This window comes from Phocoena sinus, chromosome 13, assembly GCF_008692025.1.
Source record: "Phocoena sinus isolate mPhoSin1 chromosome 13, mPhoSin1.pri, whole genome shotgun sequence".
NCBI classification, from domain to species: domain Eukaryota; kingdom Metazoa; phylum Chordata; class Mammalia; order Artiodactyla; family Phocoenidae; genus Phocoena; species Phocoena sinus.
The window spans coordinates 73461603-73484409 of NC_045775.1; the positions used below are offsets into that span (position 1 = coordinate 73461603).

Sequence of the window (22807 nt, forward strand, 5' to 3'; positions counted from 1 at the left end):
ACCCTGGCAGTGGTGGGCTGCACAGCCTTCCGGGAGGGGAGATGGGGATAGTGACTTGTGCTTACACACAGGCTTCTTGGTGGTGGCAGCAGCAGCCTTAGTGTCTCAGGCCCCTTTCCAGGGTCCGTGCTGATAGCCGCAGCTCTTGCCCGTCTCTGGAGCTCCTTTATGTGACGCTGTTAATCTCCTCTCCTTGCGCACCAGGAAACAAAGAGGCAAGAAAAAGTCTCTTGCCTCTTCAGCAGCTCCAGACATTTTCCTGGACTCCCTCCCGGCTAGCTGTGATGCACTAGCTCCCTGCAGGCTGTGATCACGCAGCCAACCCCAGTCCTCTCCCTGGGAATAGACCGAAGCCCAAGCCTCAACGCCCAGCCCCCACCCGTCCCGGCGGGTGGGCAGAGAAGCCTCTTGGGCTGGTGAGTGCTGTTGGGCACCAATTATCTGTGCAGGAATCTCTGCTTTGCCCTCCACACCCCTGTTGCTGTGCTCTCCTCCACAGCACCGAAACTCCCCCACCCCCACCACCCTCGGTCTCTGCCTGTGAACGGACTTCTAGTGTGTGGAAACCCTTCCTCTTTCACAGCTCCCTCCCACTGGTGCAGGTCCTGTCCCTATTCTTTGTCTCTGTTTTTTCTTTTTTCTTTTACCCTACCCAGGTACGTGGGGAGTTTCTTGCCTTTTGGGAGGTCTGAGGTCTTCTGCCAGCGTTCAGTAGGTATTCTGTAAGAGTTATTCCACGTGTAGATGTATTTTTGATGTAGTTTTGGGGAGGCAGGTGATCTCCGTGTCTTACTCTTCTGCTATCTTGAAGCTCCTCTACTTGTGTTTTAAAAAAGACTGTAAAATGTTCCTGAAATGTAAGAGTATTTAGTGAGTGGAGATCATGCCATGATTGCTTATTCTTTCAGGGAAAACTGAATATTGGCATGAAGTCAGTTCTTTCCCCAGTAGTTTAACATGATGTTCAAGTACAAATGTTTCTCCAGCCATTTTAGCTGAAGACTCCAAGGGAAAAAAAACACATTTATTCTTCAGCTTTATTGAGACATAATTGATATATAACCTTGTGTAAGTTTAAGGTGTACAACATGATGATTTGACACCAAAATGTTTACCACAGTAAGGTTAGTTAACACATCCTGCAACTCACACTATTTCCATTTTATTGTTGTTATGGTGGGAATGGGAAAGCTCTACTCTCATAGCCACTTTCAAGAGTACAATATGTTACTGTTAATTATAGTCACCATGCTGTACCTTACATCCCAGAATTTATGAATCTTATACTTGCAAGCCTGTACTATTTCACCAGCTTCTCCTCATTTCCTTCACCCCTCACTCCCTGGCAACCACCATTCTACTGTTTATGTAAGTTTGATGTTTTCAGATTCCACCTATAAGTGAGATCATACATTATTCTTCTTTCTCTGACTGACTTGATTCACTTAGCATATTGCCTGAAGACCCATTCATGTTTTTCCAAATGGCAGTTTTCTTCTTTTTATGGCACAATAATATTCCATTATATGCACATATATTTCACATTTTCTTTAATCATTCATACACCAGTGGACACTTATGTTATTTAGATTGTTTCTATATTTTGGTTATTCTGTATAATACTGCAACAGACATGGGAGTGAAGATATATCTTCAGAATAGTGATTTAATTTCTAATGGAATTGCTAGATCATATGGTATTTCTGTTTTAATATTTTGACCACCACCCATATTGTTTTTCATATTGAACACACCAATTTTCATTGTCACAAACACTGTATCAGGGTTCCTGTTTCTCCATATTATTGCCAACATTTGCTATCTCTTGTCTTTTTGATAATAACCACCCTAACAGATATGAGTTTTTGATCTACATTTCCCTGATATTAGAAATGTTCATACCTTTTCATGTAGATGGCCATTTGTATGTCTTCTTTGAACAATGTCTATTCAAGTACTCTGACCATTTTAAAATCAAGTTGATTTTGTTGTTGTTGTTATTGAGTTGTATAACTTTGTTGCATATTTTGGATATTAACTTCTTATCATATATATAGTTTGCAAATGTTTCTCTCACGCCATATGTTCTTCTTTTATATACTCAGTTATTATAGAATCTAATCAAGAGTAATCTGACCAAGAGTGTATAATTATTGTCTCCTCAAGACACTAAATTTTGAAGCAACTTTTTAAGCAGCAATAGATAAACTCACACTCTTTTGCGTCTCACTTTGCTCACTCAAAATTAACTCAAGAAACCTCTTCAGTGTTAGATTCTACAGCACATTTAGTAAATTGGTATCGTACAAAGAAGATAAATATGGCCTCTGCGCAGTATGACATGCAAATTTGGGAATCATTCCATATTTTTTATATATGGACCTCATGATAATCAGAAACTAAAAATCTATAACAGGTACACACACAAAAAAGAACAGGTAATCCAAACATAGCAGTAAAGCTAGTCATAAAATCACAAGAGCAAAAAAAGAAGGAACAAAAATAAACTACAAAACAACCAGAAAACAAGAAACAAAATGGCAATAAGTACATACCTATTAATAATTACTTTAAATGTAACTAAATAAATGCTTCAATCAGAGACATAGAGTGACTGAATGGATTAAAACAAACAAACAAACAACTTAACTATTCTCAATTTTTAAAAATCATTTTTTAAATTTTTGCTATTTTTTTCTTTTAGTGTTTTTTTTTAACATCTTTGTTGGAGTATAACTGCTTTACAATTATGTTAGTTTCTGCTGTATAACAAAGTGAATCAGCTATATGTATACATGTATCCCCATATCTCCTCCCTCTTGCCTCTCCCTCCCACCTTCCCTATCACACTCCTCTAGCTGGTCACAAAGCACTGAGCTGATCTCCCCGTGCAATGCAGCTGCTTCCCAATAGCTATCTATTTTACATTTGGTAGTGTATATATATCAATGCTACTCTCTGGGTGATTTAAACTACTATGTTTTCCAGGTTGTTTACACATTATTCTGCATTGTCTAATTTGCTGTTGGTTTCCTCTAGTGTAGTTTTCATTTCAGTTAATGGGTTCTGCAACTCTGATTGGTTCTTTGTTGAAATTCTCTGTATGTTTCTCCATTCTTCTCCTGAGTTTCATGAACATTTTTATGACTGGTGCTTTGAACTCTTTATCAGGTCAATTACTTTTTTCTGTTTCATCAGTTTGTTTTTGATTGTTTTTTGCTTATTCTACCGTTTTATTTTATTCTTTTGTTTGGAACAAATCCCTATGTCTTCTAATTGTGTTTGACTTTCTGTGTTTCTTTCTATGAATTAGGGAAAAGATTTTCCTCTCCCAGTCTTGAAATTGTGTCCTTGTGTAGGAATGTCCCTATACAGACTGTGTATACCTAGTGGCTTTAGCAGGAGGGCTAGAGCTGATTCAAGCATGGGCTGGGGCTTTTCTCAGGGTGTGCTGGGGGCCACTGCTTTGGTGGATGGGGGGATGGATGGAGGTGGAGCCTGGCACAAGCCAGTGCCCACTGAGAGTTGCCACCTTGGTTGGGGGTGGCTGGAGTGGGTGTCTGGTATGGGCTACATGGTATGCTGGGGCAGTCTTGGTAGACCTGCTAGAGCACGTGCACTTTTCAATCTGCGGTCTCTGTGTTCAGATGTGTAGTAAGTGAGATTGTATGAAAGTCCCTTAAGAGTGGAGCCTTGGTTTCCTACAGCTCTTTGGATCTCCTGGATGTAAGCCTTGCTGGTTGTAAAACCAGGGAGGTCGTCTTCCCAGTGCTGATCCCCAGGGCTTGGGTGCCCAAGGTGGGGCTCAAACCATTTGCTCCTTAGGAAAGACCTCTGTGTTTGTGATATTACCTTTCACTTGTTGGTCACCCACCAGAGTGTGGGTCTTGACTAGATTATATCTTTACCCCTCATACCTGTCTGGATGTTTTTTGTTTGTTTGTTTGTTTTTGTGTCCTTAATTGTAGAAAAACTGTTATGCTATTGTTATGTGTTCTCAGACATTGTTGCTCTTTATGTTGTAATTTTGGTGTGTCTGTGGGAGGAGGTGAGCTCAGGACCCACCCACTGTGCTGTCTTGGTCCCACCTTCTCTATTTTTTTTTTCTATAGAATGTTAATTTATTCAAGATGCTTAGCAACCTAAAGTTTAATAATCAAGTTAATAATTAAAGGTTGTCAAGAAACTAGAAAATCTGTGTTACAAACTATAAATCTTGCTTATATCACAGATATTTTATTAATACTACAAAGAATCTTTGCAGCTGAAGTACACTGCTTTTACTGACACTGTTCATGGGCTCTCTTTTATTTTTATTTTTTTTAAACATCTTTATTGGGGTATAATTGTTTTACAATGGTGTGTTAGTTTCTGCTGTATAACAAAGTGAATCAGCTATACATATACATATGTTCCCATATCTCTTCCCTCTTGCATCTCCCTCCCACCCTCCCCATCCCACCCCTCCAGGCTGTCACAAAGCACCGAGCTAATATCCCTAGGCCTTGCGGCTGCTTCCCCCTAGCTATCTACCTTACTACGTTTGTTAGTGTGTATATGTCCATGACTCTCTCTCGCCCTGTCAAAACTCACCCTTCCCCCTCCCCATATCCTCAAGTCCATTCCCCAGTAGGTCTGCGTCTTTATTCCTGTCTTACCCCTAGGTTCTTCATGACATTTTTTTCCCTTAAATTCCATATATATGTGTTAGCATACGGTATTTGTCTTTTTCTTTCTGACTTACTTCACTCTGTATGACAGACTCTAGTTCTATCCATCTTATTACAAATAGCTCAATTTCATTTCTTTTTAAGGCTGAGTAATAGTCCATTGTATATATGTGCCACATCTTCTTTATCCATTCATCCAATGATGGGCGCTTAGGTTGTTTCCATCTCCGGGCTATTGTAAATAGAGCTGCAATGAACATTTTGGTACATGACTCTTTTTGAATTTTGGTTTTCTCAGGGTATATGCCCAGTAGTAGGATTGCTGGGTCATATGGTAATTCTATTTGTAGCTTTTTAAGGAACCTCCATACTGTTCTCCATAGTGGCTGAACCAATTCACATTCCCACCAGCAGTGCAAGAGTGTCAGCTTTTCTCAACACCCTCTCCAGCATTTATTGTTTCTAGATTTTTTGATGATGGCCATTCTGACTGGTGTGAGATGATATCTCATTGTAGTTTTGATTTGCATTTCTCTAATGATTAATGATGTTGAGCATTCTTTCATGTGTTTGTTGGCATTCTGTATATCTTTTTGGAGAAATGTCTATTTAGGTCTTCTGCCCATTTTTGGATGGGGTTGTTCGTTTTTTTGTTATTGAGCTGCATGAGTTGCTTATAAATTTTGGAGATTAATCCTTTGTCAGTTGCTTCTTTTGCAAATGTTTTCTCCCATTCTGAGGGTTGTATTTTGGTCTTGATTATGGTTTCCTTTGCTGTGCAAAAGCTTTGAAGTTTCATTAGGTCCCATTTGTTTATTTTTGTTTTTATTTCCATTACTCTAGGAGGTGGGTCAGAAAGGATCTTGCTGTGATTTATGTCATAGAGTGTTCTTCCTAAGTTTTCCTCTAAGAGTTTGAGAGTTTCTGGCCTTACATTTAGGTCTTTAATCCATTTTGAGCTTATTTTTGTGTATGGTGTTAGGGAGGGATCTAATCTCATACTTTTACATGTACCTCTCCAGTTTTCCCAGCACCATTCATTGAAGAGGCTGACCTTTCTCCACTGTACATTCCTGCCTCCTTTATCAAAGATAAGGTGTCCATATGTGCGTGGGTTTATCTCTGGGCTTTCTATCCTGTTCCACTGATCTATCTTTCTGTTTTTGTGCCAGTACCATACTGTCTTGATTACTGTTGCTTTGTAGTCTAGCCTGAAGTCAGGGAGCCTGATTCCTCCAGCTCTTTTTTCGTTCTCAAGATTGCTTTGGCTATTTGGGGTCTTTTGTGTTTCCATACAAATTGCGAAATTTTTTGTTCTAGTTCTGTGAAAAATGCCAGTGGTAGTTTGATAGGGATTGCATTGACTCTGTAGATTGCTTTGGGTAGTAGAGTCATTTTCACAATGTTGATTCTTCCCATCCAAGAACATGGTATACCTCTCCATCTATTTGTATAATCTTTAATTTCTTTCATTAGTGTCTTATAATTTTCTGCATACAGGTCTTTTGTCTCCTTAGGTAGGTTTATTTCTAGATATTTTATTCTTTTTGTTGCAATGGTAAATGGGAGTGTTTTCTTGATTTCACTTTCAGATTTTTCATCATTAGTATATAGGGATGCCAGAGATTTCTGTGCATTAATTTTGTATCCTGCTACTTTACCAAATTCATTGATTAGCTCTAGTAGTTTTCTGGTAGCATCTTTAGGATTCTCTATGTATAGTATCATGTCATCTGCAAACAGTGACAGCTTTACTTCTTCTTTTCCGATTTGGATTCCTTTTATTTCCTTTTCTTCTCTGATTGCTCTGGCTAAAACTTCCAAAACTATGTTGAATAAGAGTGGTGAGAGTGGGCAACCTTGTCTTGTTCCTGATCTTAGTGGAAATGCTTTCACTTTTTCACCATTGAGGATGATGTTTGCTGTTGGCTTGTCATATATGGCCTTTATTATGATGAGGAAAGTTCCCTCTATGTCTACTTTCTGGAGGGTTTTTATCATAAATGGGTGTTGAATTTTGTCGAAAGCTTTCTCTGCATCTATTGAGATGATCATATGGTTTTTCTCCTTCAATTTGTTAATATGGTTTATCACATTGATAGATTTGAGTATATTGAAGAATCCTTGCATTCCTGGAATAAACCCCACTTGATCATGGTGTACGATCCTTTTAATGTGCTGTTGGATTCTGTTTGCTAGTATTTTGTTGAGTTTTGCATCTATGTTCATCAGTGATATTGGCCTGTAGTTTTCTTTCTTTGTGACATCCTTGTCTGGTTTTGGTATCAAGGTGATGATGGCCTCGTAGAAGGAATTTGGGAGTGTTCCTCCCTCTGCTATATTTTGGAAGAGTTCGAGAAGGATAGGTGTTAGCTCTTCTCTAAACGTTTGATAGAATTCACCTGTGAAGCCATCTGGTCCTGGGCTTTTGTTTGTTGGAAGATTTTTAATCACAGTTTCAATTTCAGTGCTTGTGATTGGTCTGTTCATATTTTCTATTTCTTCCTGATTCAGTCTTGGCAGGTTGTACATTTCTAAGAATTTGTCCATTTCTTCAAGATTGTCCATTTTATTGGCATAGAGTTGCTTGTAGTAATCTCTCATGATTTTTTTTTTTTATTTCTGCAGTGTCAGTTGTTACTTCTCCTTTTTCATTTCTAATTCTATTGATTTGAGTCTTCTCCCTTTTTTTCTTGATGAGTCTGGCTAGTGGCTTATCTATTTTGTTTATCTTCTCAAAGAACCAGCTTTTAGTTTTATTGATCTTTGTTATCATTCCCTTCATTTCTTTTTCATTTATTTCTGATTTGATTTTTATGATTTCTTTCCTTCTGCTAGCTTTGGGGTTTTTTTTGTTCTTCTTTCTCTAATTGCCTGAGGTGCAAGGTTAGGTTGTTTATTCGAGATGTTACCTGCTTCTTAAGGTGGGCTTGTATTGCTATAAACTTCCCCCTTAGAACTGCTTTTGCTGCATCCCATAGGTTTTGGGTCGTTGTGTCTCCATTGTCATTTGTTTCTAGGTATTTTTTTATTTCCTCTTTGATTTCTTCAGTGATCACTTCATTATTAAGTAGTGTATTGTTTAGCCTCCATGTGTTTGTATTTTTTACAGATCTTTTCCTGTAATTGATATCTAGTCTCATGGCGTTGTGGTCAGAAAAGATACTTGATACAATTTCAGTTTTCTTAAATTTACCAAGGCTTGATTTGTGACCCAAGATATGATCTATCCTGGAGAATGTTCCATGAGCACTTGAGAAAAATGTGTATCCTGTTGTTTTTGGATGGAGTGTCCTATAAATATCAGTTAAGTCCATCTTGTTTAATGTATCATTTAAAGCTTGTGTTTCCTTATTTATTTTCATTTTGGATGATCTGTCCATGGGTGAAAGTGGGGTGTTAAAGACCCCTACTATGAATGTGTTAGTGTCGATCTCCCCTTTTATAGCTGTTAGTATTTGCCTTATGTATTGAGGTGCTCCTATGTCGGGTGCATAAATATTTACAATTGTTATAACTTCTTCTTGGATCGATCCCTTGATCATTATGTAGTGTCCTTCTTTGTCCCTTTTAATAGTCCTTATTTTAAAGTCTATTTTGTCTGATATGAGAATTGCTACTCCAGCTTTCTTTTGGTTTCCATTTGCATGGAATATCTTTTTCCCTCCCCTTACTTTCAGTCTGTATGTGTCTCTAGGTCTGAAGTGGGTCTCTTGTAGACAGCATATATAAGGGTCTTGTTTTTGTATCCATTCAGCCAATCTGTGTCTTCTGGTGGGAACATTTAGTCCATTTACATTTAAGGTAGTTATCGATATGTATGTTCCTATTCCCATTTTCTATATTGTTTTGGGTTTGTTATTATAGGTCGTTTCCTTCTCTTGTGTTTCTTGTCTAGAGAAGTTCCTTTAGCATTTGTTGTAAAGCTGGTTTGGTGGTGCTGAACTCTCTCAGCTTTTGCTTGTCTGTAAAGTTTTTAATTTCTCCATCAAATCTGAATGAGATCCTTGCTGGGTAGAGTAGTCTTGGTTGCAGGTTTTTCTCCTTCATCACTTTCAGTATGTCCTGCCACTCCCTTCTGGCTTGTAGGGTTTCTGCTGAGAGATCAGCTTTTAACCTTATGGGGATTCCCTTGTGTGTTATTTGTTGTTTTTCCCTTGCTGCTTTTAATATGCTTACTTTGTATTTAATTTTTGACAGTTTGATTAATATGTGTCTTGGCGTATTTCTCCTTGTATTTATCCTGTATGGGACTCTCTGTGCTTCCTGGGCTTGATTAACTATTTCCTTTCCCATATTAGGGAAGTTTTCAACTATAATCTCTTCAAGTATTTTCTCAGTCCCTTTCTTTTTCTCTTCTTCTTCTGGAACCACTATAATTCGAATATTGGTGCATTTAATGTTGACCCAGAGGTCTCTGAGACTGTCCTCAGTTCTTTTCATTCTTTTTTCTTTATTCTGCTCTGCAGTAGTTATTTCCACTACTTTATCTTCCAGGTCACTTATCCGTTCTTCAGCCTCAATTATTCTGCTATTGATCCTATCTAGAGTACTTTTAATTTCATTTATTGCATTGCTCATCATTGCTTGTTTCATCTTTATTTCTTCTAGGTCCTTGTTAACTGTTTCTTGCATTTTGTCCATTCTACTTCCAAGATTTCGGATCATCCTTACTATCATTATTCTGAATTCTTTTTCAGGTAGACTGCCTATTTCCTCTTTATTTGTTAGGTCTGGTGCATTTTTATCTTGCTCCTTCATCTGCTGTGTGTTTTTCTGTCTTCTCATTTTGCTTATCTTACTGTGTTTGGGGTCTCCTTTTTGCAGGCTGCATGTTCGTAGTTCCCCTTGTTTTTGATGTCTGTCTCCAGTGGCTAAGGTTGTTTCAGTGGGTTGTGTAGGCTTCCTGGTGGAGGGGACTAGTGCCTGTGTTGTCATGGATGAGGCTGGATCTTGTCTCTCTAGTGGGCAGTTTCACGTCTGGTGGTGTGTTTTGGGGTGTCTGTGGAGTTATTATGATTTTAGGCAGCCTCTCTGCTAATGGGTGGGGTTGTGTTCCTGTTTTGCTAGTTGTTTGGCATAGTTTGTCCAGCACTGTGGATTGCTGGTCATTGAGTGAAGCTGGGTGCTGGTGTTAAGATGGAGGTCTCTGGGAGATTTCCGCCATTTAATGTTATGTGGAGCTGGGAGGTCTCTTGTTGACCAGTGTCCTGAAGTTGGCTCTCCCTACCTCAGAGGCAGAGCCCTGACTCCTGGGCTGGAGCACCAAGAGCCTTTCATCCACACGGCTCAGAATAAAAGGGAGAAAAATTAGAGAGAATTAGTAGACGTATGAGTAAAGGAGGAAAGGAAGGAAGGAAGAAAGAAGCAAAGAAGGAAAGAAAGGGGGGAGGGAGTGAGGGAGGAAGGAAGGAAGGAAGGAGGGAAAGAAGGAAAAAAGACAGAAAGAAAGAAGATACAGTAAAAATAAAATAAAGTATAATATAGTTATAGAATTAAAAAATATTTAGAAAAAAAAAAAACGGACGGATAGAACCTTGGGACAAATGTTGGAAGCAAAGCTATACAGAGAAAATCTTACACAGAAGCATACACATACACCTTCACAAAAAGAGGTAAAGGGGGAAAAATCATAAATCTTGCCCTCAGAGACCACCTCCTCAATTTGGGGTGATTCGTTGTCTAAAGGAGGGAAGGAAGGAAGGAAAGAAAGAAAGAAAGAATGAAGGTAAAGTATAATAAAGTTATTACAATTAAAATTACTTATTAAGAAAAAAAAATTTTTTTAAAAACCATGGACGGATAGAGCCCTAGGACAATTGGTGGATGCAAGAGTATACAGACAAGATCTCACACAGAAGCATACACGTACACATTCACAAAAAGGGGAAAAGGGAAAAAAATCATAGATCTCGCTCCTAAATTCCACCTCTTCAATTTGGGATCATTCCTTGTCTATTCAGGTATTCCACAGATGCAGGGTATATCAAGTTGATTGTGGAGCTTTAATCCGCTGCTTCTGTGGCTGCTGGGAGAGATTTCCCTTTCTCTTCTTTGTTCTCACAGCCCACGGGAGCTCAGCTTTGTATTTGGCCCTGCCTCTGCGTGTAGGTCGCTGGAGGGCGTCTGTTTTTTGCTCAGACAGGACGGGTTTAAAGGAGCCGCTGATTCGGGGGCTCCGGCTCACTCAGGCCGGGGGTGGGAGGGTGGGGGAAGGAGGGCCACTGAGTGCAGGGCGGGCCTGCGGTGGCAGAGGCGGCGTGATGTTGCGGCAGAGGCCGGCATGACGTTGCACCAGCCTGAGGCCCGCCGTGTGTACTCCCGGAGAAGTTGTCCCTGGACCCCGGGAACCTGGCAGTGGCGGGCTGCACAGGCTTCACGGAAGAGGGGTGTGGAGAGTGACCTGTGCTCGCACACAGGCCCCTTGGTGGCGGCAGCAGCAGCCTTAGCGTTTCCCGCCTAAGGGGTCCGCCTCTGGGGTCCACGCTTTTAGCCGCGGCTCGCGCCCGTCTCTGGAGTTCCTTTAAGCAGCGCTCTTAAACCCCTCTCCTCGCGCACCAGGAAACAAAGAGGGAAGAAAAAGTCTCTTGCCTCTTCTGCAGGTGCAAGCTTTTCCCCGAACTCCCTCCAGGCTAGTCGTGGTGCACTAACCCCTTCAGGCTATGTTCAAGCCGCCAACCCCAGTCCTCTCCCTGCGCTCCATCCAAAACCGAAACCGGAGCCTCAGCTCGCAGCCCCGCCCGCCCCGGCGGGTGAGCAGACAAGCCTCTCGGGCTGGTGAGTGCCGGTTGGCACCAATCCTCTATGCGGGAATCTCCCCGCTTTGCCCTCCGCACCTGTCGCTGTGCACTACTCCGCGGTCCCGAAGCTCCCCGCTCCGCCTCCCGCGGCCTCCGCCCGCGGAGGGGCTTCCTAGTGTGTGGAAACTTTTCCTCCTTCACAGCTCCCTCCCACTGGTGCAGGTGCCGTCCTTATTCTTTTGTCTCTGTTTTTTCTTTTTTTCTTTTGCCCTACCCAGGTACGTGGGGAGTTTCTTGCCTTTTGGGAGGTCTGAGGTCTTCTGCCACCCTTCAGTAGGTGTTCTGTAGGAGTTGTTCCACGTGTAGATGTATTTCTGGTGTATCCGTTGGGAGGAAGGCGATCTCCGCGTCTTACTCTTCCGCCATCTTCCTCTGTCTTTATATATCCCTTTTCATATAATCCAAAATTCCAAAATTTTTGGATTAATCGAAAAAAAAAATCCAATTTTTTTAAAGTAGGAATTTCAGGATTTTTTTTTTTTTTGAATCTATATTACCCTGTATAATCATGATGTTGATGATATTGTACAAGAATAACTCTTGAAACAAAATGAAATTTATTTACTTTGATCTACTATCCCTCAAACTGTATTCATTGGGGAAATTTCACCTGATTCTAAATAAAACCGAGCCCCCCGTGGCTTTTCTGCTCTCAATAAGTAACAAAACAATCTAGAGTCTCAATTCAAAAGTAAGAATGCTTCATTCATGAAATAGTGAAAACTTCAGTCTTGACAAATCCTTCCCTCTCAGCTTGAGCCTGCTTCAGACAAGACCCTATAGAGAAATTGAATTAATATGACTGTTACTGAGTCCAAGCTCATACTGCTCACTGCACAATAGGCCAATAAATTGAGAGATGAGGTGTTGGGGCAAGGAATAGTAACTTTATTCGGAAAGTCAGCAGACCAAGAAGATGGTGGACTAGTGTACCAAAGAACCAACTTGTCCAGGTTTGGATGCTAGTTTCTTTTAAAGAACAAAAATGGGGAGGTGAAGAGGTGAAGTAAAAAAAGCTATAAGTTGTTGTAAATATTTCTTGATTCTGCCAGATTTTGGAGGGGATGTGTTAATTTCTTCTTTCCTGCAGCCATTCACAGGTGGGCCTGGTCAGGATGTTTCCTGTGAGCCAGACAAAGGTTTTTTAGACTAAGCTCAGGCATCATAGGCAGGATTCCTGGAGATGGGCCATTATGTATACTTTAAGCTATAGGCAACATCACTTTAGTGATTAACTTGTAGTAAAAACAAATTCAAAGTTTAAAATAACAGAAAAAGATGGAGTATGGAGTCAGATGGAGTATGGAGTCAGTATGGAGTCAGATTTGTCCTTCTTCACTAATAGATATATCATCATCTGATATTAGAAGTATCTTAGCAAAGAGCATGTGTTTGTGCAGTATCAAAACTCTCTTGATGATGTCAATATCCTAATAGTATATGACAATCTGAGATACAGTGATGGAGTGAGCATGGTCCAAAAACAGTCATTGAAAATTAAAGATAGCAAGTGTGTTTTTGTTTTTGTTTTTCACCATCTTCCCTTATTTCAGAGGTACATGAACTTGAGGTTAAATATATGCAGGGATACACCAATGTTATATAGCTATTAATTAATTGTATGATTTTTTTCCCAGTAGAACAGAAGTCTGGATGCTTTATCCTTCCCATAGAAAGGAAATCAACAGACAGACCATCTCTCCCTAAAACACTAACTATCAGGTTCCTCTTATCAGTATTGCAGGATTGACGTTTACTAGGGGCAGCAGTGGCAGAACATCGGTGTAGCTGGTAGATTTAACTAAGATGTTTTATGTTATTTGTATCTGAGAATGCTCTTAGGCTACTGAGAGTTGATTGGAACCAGAATCTGAAATTTTCCCAGTCATAGTTCCCTTTCACCTCTATCCTAGTTACTTCACAACTGATAACAACAACACAATTTTAGAGCCTGAACAAGCCTGCTATATTGGATCAGGGTCACTATTTCAGCTGTAAATTTAGGGAGACAAGGCTCCAAGAATAAAATCTGATCTCCATTTCCAAATAGCATTCATGGATGAAAGGAAGAAATAATAAGGTATATACTCATGGAATGTAATATGTTTTGTGGAAATAGACTTTCCTAATCACCTTACTCAACTTATAAAACATCTGCTAATTAGTGACTTTAAAACCCACCATTATAGCTTCAGTTCTTTAAGGCTGGAATGACTTTTAAAAGCATAATGCTGTTCTAAGTCATTTATACCTAACCCCCAACCTCTTTATCACACATACAGAGTAGATAAAGTAAAAGTATATATATATATATATATATATATATATATATATATATGAACAATATACATTTACTGTTGAAAGAAACAAATTTAAGGCACTGAAAAAATAAGTTGTAAAAGAGTGAAGAAAAATATCACATCTCTCATCACTTTGTGGATCATGAGCTTTAGGAAAAGGAATAATTTCAGAACAAACTTTGAAGAAAGGCATTTGTTTTGCAGAAGTCACTCTATAGTTTGTTGTTGTTTTGCTTAAGAGAGAAAATTAATTGTTCTTCATCCAGGTGTCCATGGCTTGGATGGTAGATGTCAGCCATGTAACACCTTACAATGAACTTTAAGAAAGGGATTCATCAATAAATATATTTGCATATTATTATTAATTGAATAAAATTCACATTTGAGCAAACTTTGGAACACTAAAGTGTTAGTATCAATTGTCATTTATGTGTCACATGCAGTAAGGACCCCAGGGAATGAGAGTAAACAAACCAGGAATGTCAGCATGATAAGCCAGAAACCAGAAATCACTGTAAGGACTTTGTCATTGTAGTCTGGTGAAATACAAGATCATCAGAAACTTAATTTTAACTTTTAATGGAGTATATCTCACAGAAAAGTGCCTATGTTACAAGTGCACAATTCAACAAGATATCCAAAATTAACACACTTAGGTCACCAACACCGAGGAGGAAATCAATGTTTCCAGCAGCCCAGTATCTTCCTGAGTGCCACCTCCCAATCAACACTCCTGCTCTCTCTCAGTAGGTTTTTGTATATGTTCCACTCCACTCCTACATTGCTAAAAATTCTTGTCATAGGCTTATGTTGAATTTCAGCAGATATCTTGTGGTGTCAACTGAGTGAATAAAATTTTTCTACTATATTTTATTAACCTAGTGGCATACATTAATTTATTTTCAATTTTTAAGTAAATTTTCATTGCTGTAATAAATCCAGTTTAGTTGTTATGCATTTTGCTTTTTATATATTACCTAAATTGGTTTGCTAGTAATTGATTTAGGGTTTTCTACTTTTCAGGTCAATATAATATTGGATGATAATATTATTTCTTTAACAGTCTTGTTAGATTTTGATATTCAATTTGTGTTTGCCTTACAATGTATAAAGTAGCATTATTTCTGACAAATATTTGATAGAAATGGCTAAGGAAGATATCTGGACCTGAAATTTTCTTTTGGGGGGAAATTTAAAGTTTGAATTTTATATACTTAATAGTTATAAGACATTTCAGATTTTACATTTTCTTGTGTGTGTTTTTTTTCTTAAAAATTATGTTTCCTTTCTAGTATTAGGTATCTTTCATGTTATCTCTTCACTCACTCTGTTTTAAAGTCAGCTTCACTTTATATTTATCAATTTTATTATTTTTTCAAAGAATCAATTTTGGTATTCTTTATTCATATCTATGATTATAAATATATGTATGTAATATACAAATATACCCATACATATATGTATATATACATATGTATATATACTTACATGTAATTACACTAAATCCTCTACATACAAACGAGTTCCATTCTCAGAGCACGTTTGTAAGTCCAGTTTGTTTGTAAGTCCAGCAAAGTTAGCCTAGGTACCCAACTAACACAATCACCTATATAGTACTGTACTGTAATAGGTTTATAATACTTTTCACACAAATAATACATAAAACATAAACACAAAAATAAAGAAAACATTTTTAATCTTACAGTATAGTCCCTAAAAAAATACAGTAGTACAGTACAACAGCTGACATACCGGGGCTGGCATCAAGTGAACAGGCAAGAAGAATTACGGACTGGAGGAGAGAGAGGAGATGGGAGATGGCAGAGCTGAAGGATGATCAGCAATAGGAGATAGAGGGCAAGCTGCAATTTCACTCATGCCTGACATTGATAGCATAGGTTCTGGTTCCTTGCTGGATGCAATTCTACCTACCCTCTTGAAAAAATGATCCAGTGATGTCATTTTTTCTTGTCATAGGTGACATGGTAGCACTGGATTGCATTCTGAATGGCTGCTGCAACCTTCGTGTACTATTCTACGTTTGGGTCCTATGCCTCAAGAACTAACAGTGCTTCCTCAAATAAAGAAAATCCCCTTGCCATTTCCTGTGTTGTGAATCTCTTTGGTTCTTCAGTTACTTCTTCCTCTTGTCTCTCTTCATCCTTTCTCTGGGCCTCCAATTCCATCATGCCTTCATTAGTAAGCTCCTTATGTTGCACAGCAACAGTACTGTACAGTAAAGTACACAAAAGTACAACCACTTGTACAGGATGCACACACGTGACGATGTATGCCAGACACATGAACTAACTTACGTGATTGGACATGCGAATGCACGTTTGCATCTTTGAAAGTTTGCAACTTGAAGATTTGTATGTAGGGGACTTCCTGTACTATTGTTGTTCTGCTCTCTATTATTGCTATTCTTTCTTTGAATTTAATTTGATGGTCTGTTTCTAGCATTGTAAAATGAATATTTAGATCTTTCTCCATTCCTTCAAGGCAATAAAATTTCCTTTTAAAGAAATTTAGCTTGTGATTTCTTATTTGATTCACAGTTTATTTAGAATTCTTTTAAAAACTAATTTTTAGTTTCATAAGATATTCTGCTTAACTGTTTGTAATAAACATCTAACCACCTTAATTAACCATGACCTGAGAACATAGATGGTATAAATTCAATACATTGAAAATCACTGAGACATGTTTATAATCCAGACTGTGTTCCCATGAAGGATTTGTGTATATCTTAAAGAAATTATATTAATGAGTGCTGTGTTCTGCCAATTTTTGTTCTAACAACTACTAAGAAAATTAATATTTTCTAATCTGATTATGCATTTGTCTGTGTTCTTTGAGGTCTTCTCTTTATTCTGTACATGCTTAGAAGCTCCATTAAGTACATATAAACTTAGAAATGTTTTATCTTCCCAGTGAGTTAAACATTATATTACTATGAAATGTCTATTTCTAGCTAAAGCTCTCCCTAAAAATCTAATTCATCTCATATTATAGCCATATTAGCCTTTTTTTCTGTGTTTTAAAATCATTTTAACACTTTTTCTGTCAATCAGGACAAACTTCATCTTTTTATAGACGATTATGTACATTTACACGTAATTAATACCAATAAAAATGGGTTTAAGTCTATGATATTCCTAGTTTTATATTTATTTAACATGTACTATATCTCATTTATTTCTCTTTTTAAGCTTTTTTTTTTTTTTTTTTTTTTTTTTTTTTTGTGCTACATGGGCCTCTCACTGTTGTGGCCTCTCCCGCTACAGAGCACAGGCTCCAGACGTGCAGGCTCAGTGGCCATGGCTCACGGGCCCAGCCACTCTGCGACATGTGGGATCTTCCTGGACCGGGGCACGAACCTGTGTCCTTGCATTGGCAGGTGGACTCTCAACCACTGTGCCACAAGGGAAGCACTTAAGCTGTGTTTTGATTGCTGTTTTATCATCCCATTTTTCTTCTATGATTTTATTACACATTAATTAAATTTTATTTTAGTGGTTAAGATTACAAATAGAAGCTTCAAATTTTCAACTATGAGAAATTATCAATTTAACTCCTTATGGAAATGTAAGAACAGTAGAGGTCTTTAACTTCACTTACCTCCTTACCCCGGACATATATATTATGTTAGTTATGAATTAAAATTCTTAATATACTTTAAAATAACCTATATCCATATTATTGCCTTAAAACCAACTTTCATTCAAATTTGCTCACATATTTTTTTTAACATCTTTATTGGGGTATAATTGCTTTACAATGATATGTTAGTTTCTGCTTTATAACAAAGTGAATCAGTTATACATATACATATGTTCCCACATCTCTTCTCTCTTGTGTCTCCCTCCCTCCCACACTCCCTATCCCACCCCTCCAGGCGGTCACAAAGCACCGAGCCGATATCCCTGTACCATGCGGCTGCTTCCCACTACCTATCTACCTTACGTTTGCTAGTGTGTATATATCCATGACTCTCTCTCGCCCTGTCACAGCTCACCCTTCCCCCTCCCCATATCCTCAAGTCCGTTCTCCAGTAGGTCTGTGTCTTTATTCCTGTCTTACCTCTAGGTTCTTCATGACATTTTTTTTTCTTCTTAAATTCCATATATATGTGTTAGCATACGGTATTTGTCTTTTTCTTTCTGACTTACTTCACTCTGTATGACAGACTCTAGGTCTATCCACCTCATTACAAGTAGCTCAATTTCGTTTCTTTTTATGGCTGAGTAATATTCCACTGTATATATGTGCCACATCTTCTTTATCCATTCATCTGATGATGGGCACATAGGTTGTTACCATCTCTGGGCTATTGTAAATAGAGCTGCAACGAATATTTTGCTACATGACTCTTTTTGAATTCTGGTTTTCTCAGGGTACATGTCCAGTAGTGGGATTGCTGGGTCATATGGTAGTTCTATTTGTAGTTTTTTAAGGGACCTCCATAGTGTTCTCCATAGTGGCTGAACCAATGCACATTCCCACCAGCAATGCAAGAGTGTTCCCTTTCCTCCACACCCTCTCCAGCATTTATTGTTTCTATATATTTTGATGATGGCCATTCTGACTGGTGTGAGATGATATCTCATGGTAGTTTTGATTTGCATTTCTCTAATGATTAATGATGTTGAGCATTCTTTTATGTGTTTTTTGGCAGTCTGTATATCTTCTTTGGAGAAATGTCTATTTAGGTCTTCTGCCCAAATTTGGATTGTGTTGTTTGTTTTTTTGTTATTGAGCTGCATGAGTTGCTTGTAAATTTTGGAGATTAATCCTTTGTCAGTTGCTTCTTTTGCAAATATTTTCACCCATTCTGAGGGCTGTCTTTTGGTCTTGATTATGGTTTCCTTTGCTGTGCAAAAACTTTGAAGTTTCATTAGGTCCCATTTGTTTATTTTTGTTTTTATTTCCATTACTTTAGGAGGTGGCTAAGAAAGGATCTTGCTGTGATTTATGTCATAGAGTGTTCTTCCTATGTTTTCCTCTAAGAGTTTGATAGTTTCTGGCTTTACATTTAGGTCTTTAATGCATTTTGAGCTTATTTTTGTGTATGGTGTTAGGGAGTGATCTAATCTCATACTTTTACATGTACCTCTCCAGTTTTCCCAGCATCACTTATTGAAGAGGCTGTCCTTTCTCAACTGTACATTCCTGCCACCTTTATCAAAGAGAAGCTGTCCATATGTGTGTCGGTTTATCCCCGGGCTTTCTATCCTATTCCATTGATCTATCTTTCTGTTTTTGTGCCAGTACCATACTGTCTTGATTACTGTAGCTTTGTAGTCTAGTCTGAAATCAGGGAGCCTGATTCCCCCAGCTCCGTTTTTCATTCTCAAGATTGCTTTGGCTATTCAGGGCCTTTTGTGTTTTCAAACAAATTGCGAAATTTTTTGTTCTAGTTCTGTGAAAAATGCCAGTGGTAGTTTGATAGGGATTGCATTGAATCTGTAGATTGCTTTGGGTAGTAGAGTCATTTTCACAATGTTGATTCTTCCCATCCAAGAACATGATATATCTCTCCATCTATTTTTATCATCTTTAATTTCTTTCATCAGTGTCTTATAATTTTCTGCATACAGTTCTTTTGTCTCCTTAGGTAGGTTTATTCCTAGATATTTTATTCTTTTTGTTGCAATGGTAAATGGGAGTGTTTTCTTGATTTCACTTTCAGATTTTTCATCATTAGTATATAGGAATGCCAGAGAATTCTGTGCATTAATTTTGTATCTTGCTACTTTACCAAATTCATTGATTAGCTCTAGTTGTTTTCTGGTACCATCTTTAGGATTCTCTATGTATAGTATCATGTCATCTGCAAACAGTGACAGCTTTACTTCTTCTTTTCCGATTTGGATTCCTTTTTTCTCTGATTGCTGTGGCTAAAACTTCCAAAACTATGTTGAATAAGAGTGGTGAGAGTGGGCAACCTTGTCTTGTTCCTGATCTTAGTGGAAATGCTTTCAGTTTTTCACCACTGAGGATGATGTTTGTTGTGGGCTTGTCATATATGGCCTTTATTATGTTGAGGAAAGTTCCCTCTATGCCTACTTTCTGCAGGATTTTTATCATAAATGGGTGTTGAATTTTGTCGAAAGCTTTCTCTGCATCTATTGAGATGATCATATGCTTTTTCTCCTTCAATTTGTTAATATGGTTTATCACATTGATAGATTTGAGTATATTGAAGAATCTTTGCATTCCTGGAATAAACCCCACTTGATCATGGTGTATGATCCTTTTAATGTGCTCTCGGATTCTGTTTGCTAGTATTTTGTTGAGGATTTTTACATCTATGTTCATCAGTGATATTGGCCTGTAGTTTTCTTTCTTTGTGACATCCTTTGGTACAAAGGTGATGGTGGCCTCGTAGAAGGAATTTGGGAGTGTTCCTCCCTCTGCTATATTTTGGAAGAGTTTGAGAAGGATAGGTGTTAGCTCTTCTCTAAATGTTTGATAGAATTCACCTGTGAAGCCATGTTGTCCTGGGCTTTTGTTTGTTGGAAGATTTTTAATCACGGTTTCAATTTCAGTGCTTGTGATTGGTCTGTTCATATTTTCTATTTCTTCCTGATTCAGTCTTGGCAGGTTGTGCATTTCTAAGAATTTGTCCATTTCTTCCAGATTGTCCATCTTATTGGCATAGAGTTGCTTGTAGCAATCTCTAATGATCTTTTTTATTTCGTCAGTGTCAGTTTTTACTTCTCCTTTTTTATTTCTAATTCTACTGATTTAAGTCTTCTCCCTTTTTCTCTTGATGAGTCTGACTAGTGGTTTATCCATTTTGTTTATCTTCTCAAAGAACCAGCTTTTAGTTTTATTGATCTTTGCTATTGTTTCCTTCATTTCTTCTCCATTTATTTCTGATCTGATTTTTATGATTTTTTCCTTCTTCTAACTTTGGGGTTTTTTTGTTCTTTTTTCTCTAATTGCTTGAGGTGCAAGGTTAGGTTGTTTATTCGAGATGTTTCCTGCTTCTTAAGGTGGGCTTGTATTGCTATAAACTTCCCCCTTAGAACCGCTTTTGCTGCATCCCATAGGTTTTGGGTCGTTGTGTCTCCATTGTCATTTGTTTCTCAGTATTTTTTTATTTCCTCTTTGATTTCTTCAGTGATCACTTCATTATTAAGTAATGTATTGTTTAGCTTCCATGTGTTTGTATTTTTTACAGATCTTTTCCTGTAATTGATATATAGCCTCATGGCTTTGTGGTCGGAAAAGATACTTGATAAAATTTCAATTCTCTTAAATTTACCAAGGCTTGATTTGTGACCCAAGATATGATCTATCCTGGAGAATGTTCCATGAGCACTTGAGAAAAACGTGTATTCTGTTGTTTTTGGATGGAGTGTCCTATAAATATCAATTAAGTCCATCTTGTTTAATGTATCATTTAAAGCTTGTGTTTCCTTATTTATATTCATTTTGGATGATCTCTCCATGGGTGAAAGTGGGGTGTTAAAGTCCCCTACTCTGAATATGTTACTGTCGATTTCCCTGTTATGGCTGTTAGTTTTTGCCTTATGTATTGAGGTGCTCCTATGTTGAGTGCATAAATATTTACAATTGTTATAACTTCTTCTTGGATCGATCCCTTGATCATTATGTAGTGTCCTTCTTTGTCCCTTTTAATAGTCCTTATTTTAAAGTCTATTTTGTCTGATATGAGAATTGCTACTTCAGCTTTCTTTTGGTTTCCATTTGAATGGAATATCTTTTTCCCTCCCCTTACTTTCAGTCTGTATGTGTCTCTAGGTCTGAAGTGGGTCTCTTATAGACAGCATATATAAGGGTCTTGTTTTTGTATCCATTCAGCCAATCTGTGTCTTTTGGTGGGAGTATTTAGTCCATTTACATTTAAGGTAATTATCCATATGTATGTTCCTATTCCCATTTTCTAAATTGTTTTGGGTTCGTTATTATAGGTCTTTTCCTTTTCTTTTGTTTCTTGTCTAGAGAAGTTCCTTTAGCATTTGTTGTAAAGCTGGTTTGGTGGTCTGAACTCTCTCAGATTTTCCTTGTCTGTAAAGCTTTTAATTTCTCCATCAAATCTGAGTGAGATCCTTGCTAGGTAGAGTAGTCTTGGTTGCAAGTTTTTCTCCTTCATCACTTTCAGTATGTCCTGCCACTCCCTTCTGGCTTGTAGAGTTTCTGTTGAGAGATCAGCTGTTAACCTTACGGGGATTCCCTTGTGTGTTATTTGTTGTTTTTCCCTTGCTGCTTTTAATATGCTTTCTTTGTATTTAATTTTTGACAGTCTGATTAATATGTGTCTTGGCATATTTCTCCTTGGATTTACCCTGTATGGGACTCTCTGTGCTTCCTGGGCTTGACTAACTATTTCCTTTCCCATATTAGGGAAGTTTTCAACTATAATCTCTTCAAATATTTTCTCACTCCGTTTCTTTTTCTCTTCTTCCAGAATCCCTATAATTCGAATGTTGTTGTGTTTAATGTTGTCCCAGAAGTCTCTGAGACTGTCCTCAGTTCTTTTCATTCTATTTTCTTTATTCCGCTCTGCCCATAGTTATTTCCACTATTTTATCTTCCAGGTCACTTATCCATTTTTCTGCCTCAGTTATTCTGCTATTGATCCTATCTAGAGTACTTTTAATTTCATTTATTGTGTTGTTCATCATTGCTTGTTTCATCTTTATTTCTTCTAGGGCCATGTTAACTGTTTCTTGCATTTTGTCCATTCTATTTCCAAGATTTCAGATCATTCTTACTATCATTATTCTGAATTCTTTTTCAGGTAGACTGCCTATTTCCTCTTCATTTGTTAGGTCTGGTGCATTTTTATCTTGCTCCTTTATCTGCTGTGTTTTTTTCTGTCTTCTCATTTTGTTTATCTTACTGTGTTTGGGGTCTCCTTTTTGCAGGCTGCATGTTCGTAGTTCCCCTTGTTTTTGATGTCTGTCTCCAGTGGCTAAGGTTGTTTCAGTGGGTTGTGTTGGCTCCGTAGTGGAGGGGACTAGTGCCTGTGTTGTGGTGGATGAGGCTGGATTTTGTCTCTCTA

At 38.0% G+C, this 22807-nt stretch overlaps 1 non-coding gene across 1 annotated transcript; it reads left to right on the forward strand.

The window, feature by feature from the left end:
• The first annotated feature begins 2266 nt into the window (after positions 1–2266).
• LOC116764858 lies at positions 2267–2371 on the forward strand. The gene has a single exon (XR_004353064.1). It is a non-coding gene; the product is annotated as a U6 spliceosomal RNA (small nuclear RNA).
• Positions 2372–22807: the final 20436 nt, after the last annotated feature.